Source organism: Aptenodytes patagonicus, chromosome 14, assembly GCF_965638725.1.
Source record: "Aptenodytes patagonicus chromosome 14, bAptPat1.pri.cur, whole genome shotgun sequence".
Classification (NCBI taxonomy): Eukaryota; Metazoa; Chordata; class Aves; order Sphenisciformes; family Spheniscidae; genus Aptenodytes; species Aptenodytes patagonicus.
The window spans coordinates 10,815,156-10,823,794 of record NC_134962.1 but is presented as its reverse complement, the minus strand read 5'-3'; the positions used below and the strand labels follow the sequence as shown (position 1 = coordinate 10,823,794).

The 8,639-nt window shown below is 38.4% G+C and overlaps 1 protein-coding gene across 3 annotated transcripts in view; it reads left to right on the top strand.

Annotated features, from left to right (window-relative positions):
• The first annotated feature begins 6,572 nt into the window (after positions 1-6,572).
• The window catches only part of NCOA3 (nuclear receptor coactivator 3), an 86,080-nt gene continuing 84,013 nt past the window's right edge, over positions 6,573-8,639 (top strand). For all 3 annotated transcript variants that reach the window (XM_076351661.1, XM_076351660.1, XM_076351659.1), the window contains exon 1: positions 6,573-6,639. The gene's annotated coding sequence lies outside the window, so the exon portion shown is untranslated. The remainder of the gene's footprint in view (positions 6,640-8,639) is intronic.

Sequence of the window (8,639 nt, the reverse complement as noted above, 5' to 3'; positions counted from 1 at the left end):
CCTGAATAAACTGATTACACTCTTAAATATTCTTATTGCATGACACTCATGATGGCCATTTCAAAGAAGCTCGATTTTTTTTTTTTTCTTTAAAGATAATTTATTTTATTTACATTATTATTTTATAAATACAAATACAATGCAAGTATATGTATAGCTACTGTTGTATTCCGTGTACACATATATTTGATATAAGAATCTTCTCCTTACAACGTGATTAATTTTTTTTTTTTTAAATTGAACATCACTGTCTATATAGTAAGTATTTGGATACATACTTAAGTAACACCAAATGCATTAAATTAATTCTAGGCTTGTTATTATGAAGATATTTCAGAAAACTGTTTGCAACAAAAAGTCTGTTTTAATTTATTTAAAACACTGTTCCTGTAAATTTCACAGTGTAATTACTTTACAGATAGGAAGATATTTTCTCTACTTGTAAATTCAATGGAACTGAGCAGGTTGGTGTAACAACTAGTTTGTTAACAAAAAAGCAAGTGTATATGCTTTTAGAAGTAAAATGAATTAAGGCAGTGATTCTTACGATTTTTGTTTTGTTTTTCATTGGCTTGCTAATAGACAGTCTGAAAGCTGAAATGTGAAGTGGTTGTTAAATCAGATGATGATGAATTGTTTTGCTTTAAATGTCATATTTTTTCTTTCTGGCTGAGTGGGAATGAGGAGTCAGGAAAGTAGAAATTGGGTGAAAACAAATTCACAGGAGTAGTTGCTTAGATGTATTTTAAGCATCTTCTTTCTTTTTAAATTTACAAGACTAAGACGATTCTGAGCTTACCTCTGCAATTACTTTTTAAACTCCTTTTATGCTGTTTAAATTAAAATTTGTCGGTTTGTTCCACGGTTAGAAAAAACTGCCACATTCAGGGATTGTTCCCATGTGTTAAGCACAATATTTCATAGGGAAGGTATGAGACATAGGTCATCAACTATGAATTCCCAAGTGCTTGACAATTTCTTTTGAATTTCAGCTTTCAGAAACATTGCCAAAAATGTCTAATGTCTTTGAAATGACTTTTCTTTAACCAAATACTTAAACCAATTCCAAACCCCTCATGTCATAGCAAGATCTGAGGTCAATCCAGGCATCTCATTATGAAGTCAATAAAACAAAATGCATGGTAGAATTTTCATACAGAAGTGCTTAGTTGAATAAGACCTAATTAAAGCCAAATCTAAGCCAAGGGTAAAAAGTACTGTAAAGTCATGTTTATGTCACAGAGGATCTTCAAAAGTCTTAGAAACACAGGTCCTAAGTGCCATGAAACAGACAAGTCAGAAAGCCTACCTTTGAGGTCTCGGATAAAGGCTGCAGTGTGGTAGGGTTGTGTCTGGTGGGATTTGTTTTGTGGATTTTTGTTGTTTGGTTGGGATTTTTTTTGTTGTTGTTGTTTAAATATAGCTTTGCCAGTTTTTTTTGAGAACTAAGCTGATTGTATTTTTCACTTTTTTTTCAATATTATGAATGTCACATAGAGTAACAATCAAATTAGACACTGATTTCTTCCTGTTTCAACCATGTAGCCTTTGCTGAAGTTGCATAAAATCTGTCAGCACAGATGTTGAGGCATGTTCCCTAGTGATGTCATATTGTAATGAATGATCCTATTAAGCTCTCTTTATATTTATTTTAAGATTTTAATTTATGTAAATCATAAGACTTTCAGAGCAACTGAAATGTTGCTGATACATGATACAAGTATGTTGTATCTTGTCACGATCTAATTGTAAACTTAATTCATATGTCAGAGGTCCTTTGCAAGTAGTTATGTGCACATCAAAATATACAATATTACTGTGCAGTTTCCCGACTGCTTTGTTGCGAAACCAAAATTAGGTCCTCTAACTTTTAAACTTCCTTTCCTCCTAGTGGGTATGTAAGAGTTGGTTTATCTCCTGAGCATTCTTTTAAAGATAAAAGGAAGGGCATCTTTTAGGCAGTGCAGAAAAGATTACGTTACAAATCTGCATCTCTGTTTTTGAACTGTATGACAAGAATGAACAGATTGTCTTGGTTTTAAAAGCAAGTAACAAAAAACCTTCTTTAGCCGCTACATTTTACGTTCTTTTCTTACTGAGGTTTTGAGTTGGCCACATGAAGTAGAATAGAGTGGAGGTTGTATGGTGACATAGTGATGTGGACAATAGTGTTGCTCTCGCCTGCTGCTGTTCAAGTCCACTAAAAACTGAAATCATTCAGAGTAGGTTCTGAAAATGCAGGATCTTGTCTGGGAGCTGGAGTTTTAAGCAAGTTCTGAAAAATGCTGTAACTTCTAAATGCTCAGTCTTGTTGAATACTATGTAACTGTAATTAACTTCATTATTTTGTTGATAAATGAATTGGGATGGAGGAGGCAATGTTTCTTAATGTTAAAATAGGCTGCTGCATCTACTTAAATTGAAAGCACATAGGTACTGCCTTTCTTAAACCATATGAATGTTGACTTTTACCACAAAAAATTTCTAGTAGTTACAGAAATGGGTGAAACAACACTGATATTGTAAACTGTGAAATTTTAGATGCTTAGCTTTAAGCTTCAGTAGCTGGAACTGAGCTTATGAATTTACTGAGCATGAGCAAGGAGAAATGTTTATAAACTAATATTGTTGTAACATTTCTTTGTTACAATTATGCCCTAAAATTCTTATATACAGTTACTCTTTCAGTGAAACCAGCAATGTACTCCAGATTACGTTGACTAATGTGTGACTGTCTGACTGCAACAAATACACTGGTTTGTTTTTAATTCCCCTTAAGATGTATTTTTATTTCAGTTAATTGACTTGTCTGTCCTTTTTCTGGTTAAACAATTAGCATTGGAATGTGTTGTTTTTAAAAATGCATTATGAAAAATTGATTTGCATGAATCTAATTTAATCATTGTATAAGCTAAAATTATGGTTTAGTGAAAGGCTGCTGAAAAGATCATAAATTATTCTGCTGAAACACTACAGTTTGTTTTACATTTTGTTTTACACTGTTTTACATGAGGATTTGTTGATTGTTTAATGTATAATCAATAATCCATAGCACAAGAGCCATGTTTTCAGTGTATGTGAGGTTCTGATTATTCACTTGATAAGATATTGCTAAAGAAAACTTTCTCCATTTAAAAAAAAAAAATTCTCTAATGATGTATTTCTGATGCATCTCTTTTTACTCTATAATTTTGTTTAATTTCCTTTGTTGCCATTAAATAATCTGTTTTATTATTATGCTAAACCAGTTACTCTTGACAGTCTGGTCAGTTAGGCAGATTAGCCACACAGACTGGATTGCTAGACTAGGAAGAAGGTATGTATGTACTTTGGATTTATTTAAAAAAAAAAAATCAAAATACACTCCAGTTCTTCAATACTTTTACCCATTTCCTATCAGCGTTGGTTTTCTTTGCTGCTTATTCAATGCCAGAACAACTTTTCAGTCCCTGTGATGTCTATATGGTAATTTCAGGGTCTTTTGTACACCAGATATTCTCGCCAACTCCAGGCAAGCAGTCTGCAATCAATCTGCTGCAAACTATCAGTTAGTGTACAGAAAAGATATCAAAATAATAATACAGAAGTTAAAGCAAGTAAAATTTTGCAGTCATCAAAAAGTGCCAGTTCAGTCCCAGAAAACGTGGTAGTAATGTGACAAACATTAGTTCTTGCTTAACCTGTTTAGAACAAGGAACCCAAAAATAAAATTTCTTTATGAATATAAAAAAAATCCAATACCAAAGATTTGGGGGGGTGGGAGGGGATTTTAGGTTTGGGGGAGCAGAGAGGGTTGTTTGCTTTTGTCTTGTCTGGTTCTAATTTGGGAAGGAAAGAAGGGATGGAAAGCTACTTCTGTCCCAGAGTATTATTGGAAAATGTCATAGCCTAGAAATGATGTTGTTTGGGTTTTTTATGGGGATGTTGTTACTATTTCTTTGCAAAAGACTTCAAAAAATAAATTTAAAAAAAAATCATATCAGTAGATGGAATGGAAAGAAATCTAAGCTCGTGTAAAACTTCTTATAAAGAGTGCTTGTTGATCATAGTGGGTTTTTTCTGTCCCTGAGCAGAGAACAGTTAAATGGGCTGAAGAAACAGGATGTTTTTCTTGCACTAATTGTCCAAACAGAAATTGATCTTGGAAAATTGAGGAGACAAATCAGTTATGCAGAGATGCCCACATGGAAGAGAAAACATTTTTTGGAGAAGAATAATAGGTGATGGAAGATGATATTATTGTCAGAATAAAAACGAATGGCAGCATCCAAAAAGTCAGCTATGGGCCATGTTTCCCTAAGTCTGTGCTTCCATTGGCCTTTTTTTGACTGAGAAAATGTTGGGATCAGATTGGATTTAATTAGTATGTTACATAAGTTCAGCTTAAAGTCAAGTATGTCTCTTGTGTACATCTTTGGCCAAATTTTTAATACATTGAGGCTTCTAAAGACTGCTTTAAAAGGGATACGCACCAGCAGGTGGAGCAAATAGATAAAAATGTTACAGTTCTACAGCTACGTTCACTTTGATCAGCTTTTAAGACAAGTACAAAAACTTGGGGGGGATCTTATTAATTTTTGTAGAGCATCACATATCAATGAAAAATGCTTTATCACTGTATCCTTCATTATATAATAAGTCAGAGCTGACTTTGAAGTTACTTGTTTATAATTGCTATAACAGAAACCGAAGGTTAAAAGGGAAAAAAAATACACAATCTTTGTACTCTATTGACACTTGAACTTCTGTATCAGTCTTGAGTCTAAGGTGTCATAGATGCAATGTAAGTATAATTTGAAGACCTCATGGTCTAATGGCAGAAATATGAATAATGTGCAGTTTGCCCAAATAAAAGAAACACAACATAACTGAACTCCAATGTTACTGCTGCCTCTCATTAACCAGTTCCTCCCTGCATATCTCCTTTGGTTTTGCCCTGATAAATGCTCTGTTATAATTCATAGTGGAAGAAGAGAACAACCTGCAGAAAAAGATTACCTGGAATGGAACAAGTGGAATTGTTAAACAGCAGACCTCACACTTTCAGGAAGTGCAACAGGACTTCATCCCTCTTAAGGTACCCTAACAACATGAGCTCTCTTCTGTTGTGATGACATGATAGGGAACCTGTCTTTACCAGTTGGTTAAATCTGAGTTCGTAAGTACAAACAGACATTTATAACTGGTAAGTTCTTGTGTAGTGTAACTGCAAGGTAAAATCTAAGGTGGAGCTTGTTTTTCCAGAACTTGACATATTTGAATTTCTTTTCTCTCTGGATTTTTTTGGTTTTTGTAATGCTCGTTTCGGAGGTAGCTGGAGGCTCATATTGTACCAGTAACTTGCTCATAGGTGCCCAACACTAGTTTGACTTATTTTTTAATTTGGGAATTACTGGAAGGTGTACTTAATGTCTTTACTTGTCTGTCCATGTTGAATACTAATTGTGGCTATGGTGCTGTAATGAGCTCTGTATGGATAGCTTGGCAGGACTTAAATCCATGCATTTTCATTATTTCACACTCCATAAATTTTCAAAATAAAAAGAGCATTTTTATATGGCTGCTTTATGAGTACCTAAAACTGAGGTATGCCATGTTCTCCACACACCCCGTTTTCGTCTGCAAAGTTTTAAATACTCGTTCTAAAAAAGTTTATGAAAATAGTATTTATGCAAGCAAACTGTGGCTTAGGAAGGTTAAATTCTGTAAGTCCCCAGTCTTTCATATCCTTGCTTTGCTTTTTTACAGATGGCAAGTGAACTGCTATTATGAGTTAGTTTGAAAACCATCTTTGATAGGTACCTGAAGCTATTTATGTTCTTTTTAACTTTTATCCCAACCTGTTTGCGTTTTATTAGACATTCACTTTAGCAGACTGATTTTTTCTTTATTGAGATGGGAAAAAATGGTGCTTGGTGTAGCAAATGCTCCTCCAACATTATTTAGCTGTACCTTTCACCTCAGTGTTGTGATTGAGTGCTGTGTGCAGGGCTGATGCCTTATTGTATTGTAATCCTCCATGCATATAAACCGCTCTTTATTAAATACGGTATTGCTGCGACTCCGTGGGCCGCTCACAGCTGCAGCGCTTGATGCCGGGCACGGCGAGTGCCAGCCTCGCGTTTAACCGATGGGCCTCTACCAGCGGCATGGCTGGGCGCACTGCAGGGGGGCCTGGCACGGGGAGCTTCCCACGGCACCGCTTCCTCGACCCCGTTTGGAACTGTCCTTCTGGGGACAGCGCTGGAAAGCAGCGGCGGTAGCGAGGAGCGGGGGCCAGGCCGAGCCCCGGCCGGCTCCCGACGGCCGGGCCGCGGCGGGAGAAAACGGGCGGCGCCCCTCGCCGCTGCGATTGGGCGGCGGCCGCAAGGGCCGCTGGGAGCGGTGGCTCAGAAAACCGCCGAGCCCGAGGGGGTACTACAAGTACCGTGGTGCCCCGCGCGGAGAGGGGGGCGGGTCCCATGGGCGCCCGCGCGGGGCCGTACTACAGGTCCCGCAATGCCTCGCGCCACCCGGTGGCTCCTCTCGGGGAGGCTGGTTCCTATTTAAATCTAGGCAGCGAGGAAAATGGCGGCGAGAGGCTGAGTGTGGGGGAGACGGGGAGAAGGAGACGTAGCTGAGCTTTGGCTCCTTTCCCAGGTGAGTGGGGTTTGGAGGGAGGGAGTAACGAGTGGAGGGAGGAGAGTTCTAGTTCTTGTTCCCCTGCTTCTAGCGCTGGGGTGGGACTGGGATGGGGGAGGGAGGGCTGCCCCTTGCCGGGGAAGGGAGCAGCTTGGGGTGGCCCTGAGGGGCGGCTCTCTTCTCTCTCTCTCGCCCCCCTCCCCAATATGGATGTGTCTCCCTGAGGGGAGGAGGAAGGGGAGCGTAAGACGGGTTGTGTGTGAGGAGTAATCCCAGGGCTGGGGATGAGGGGATTCCCAGGGCAGCGTGTAAATGCCTTTACCTCTTTCGAACCATTGTAACTTTAGCGCCGAATGTCGTTAGAAGAGGGCATTCCCGAGGCGGTGGTGGGGGACCAGTGTGTTGAGCTGAAGGCTTCCCGTATCGCTGTGTGATGCATATCTAAGTAGGGTGAGTTTGCGTGGAGGTTCCTCATGTAACAGTGAGAGGCTTGGGGTCGCTATGGATTTGTGTTTAGAATCGTCTGACCTTCAGTTTCTCAGCCTGGGTAGAGGGGGTGCGTGGGTGAAATACCTGGGCTAGAATGGTCCCATCTGCCATTCATCTGGGTTTATCTGATACTGAGGCGGTTCCAAAGACCTTGTTATCTGCATTCTCCTTCTGATCATCCTGTAGCCTCGGTAAGTTTCAGAGGTGACTTCTCTTGTCTCTAGTAATAAGGAAAGGTATGAGAAATACTGCAAATAAAAGGTTGATTTCCGTGCCTCTTATCCATTTCTCGTAGCTGCAACGAAACTGTGCTGTTGAGGGATGGAGATGAGAATTTTTTTTTTCCCCTGAGGTCACATACCACTGTAGGTGTTAGTGATTCTGGGGTATGAATGGGGTGAATATGGGTGGGGATGTTGCCTGAGGTTGACATAATTCCCAGAGTCCTCTTTGTCTGGTTCTAAAGTTGGTTCTGTTTCTGGTTTCTGCTCCTCTCAAGCACAGTCAGGTTTTCTTTTAAAAGAGAAGCTTCCCACTTTGTCAGCTCATCCAGTCAACACAGTTTTAAATCAATCTCTTTTATTCAGGCAGTATCTCCTTCCTCTTTAACCTGTTAAGAAAACAAAAAACCTGATTCTGCCTTTAAATCTTTTATCTAAAAGTTAACAGAAAATATCATGTTGGATTCTCTCTGGAATAACAAGGCAAAACTGAAACAAATCTGGAAGTGTGAGAGACAGTAATGTCTAGCTATATAGTATCTATAATACAGTTAAAACAGACACGATAGAATTTTAAGCTTATTTTCACTATTGTAAAAATATTTTCTTGTGAAATATTTCTGACTTATAATGAACTGCTACACATGAGACAAAGATGTGTGTTCTAAATATAAATACAAGATAGCTTCATAGTAACAAATGGTATCTGAGTGAAAGCCCCAGCATTAGAGCTTGCATTTAGAGGAAACAGACAAAATTGCGGGTTGTTTTTTTTTTTTGGTGGTTTTTGTTGTGTGTGTTTTTTTTAACTAGACTGTACATGATAGCATACAGTAATTGTATTTACTGTTAGCAGTTGTTGTAATGGGCTGTTTAACTGATTGTTGTTCAGAATTTCATTCAACTCTTACTACTACTATTTTTTATTTTTTTTATTAATACCAATAGATTTGCTGCTGTGATGTGAAGACAGAGGTTGAGGGATAGGGGAAGTGATATCAGACAGAATAAACCCAGTATTCAGCCTCACTTTTAGTACCTTTCCTGATGACAGTGTGCTGTTTCCAGTCTGCTTTTATTTGGCATATGAGTTGTGTGGGTTTTGGGTTCGGTTTTGTGTTGTGGTTTTTTGGGTTTGGGGTTTGGGTTTTTTTTTTAAATTCTTTATTTGAAACCCCTGTTCATCCTGGCTTTGGATTTATTAACTTGGAAGTTTGCATTGTCTGCTTATCAATTTTTTTGCATAGTATCACTGAGACTAATGTATAGTTGAGACAAAACACAGGGTAGGAAGGAGAAGGAAATCTG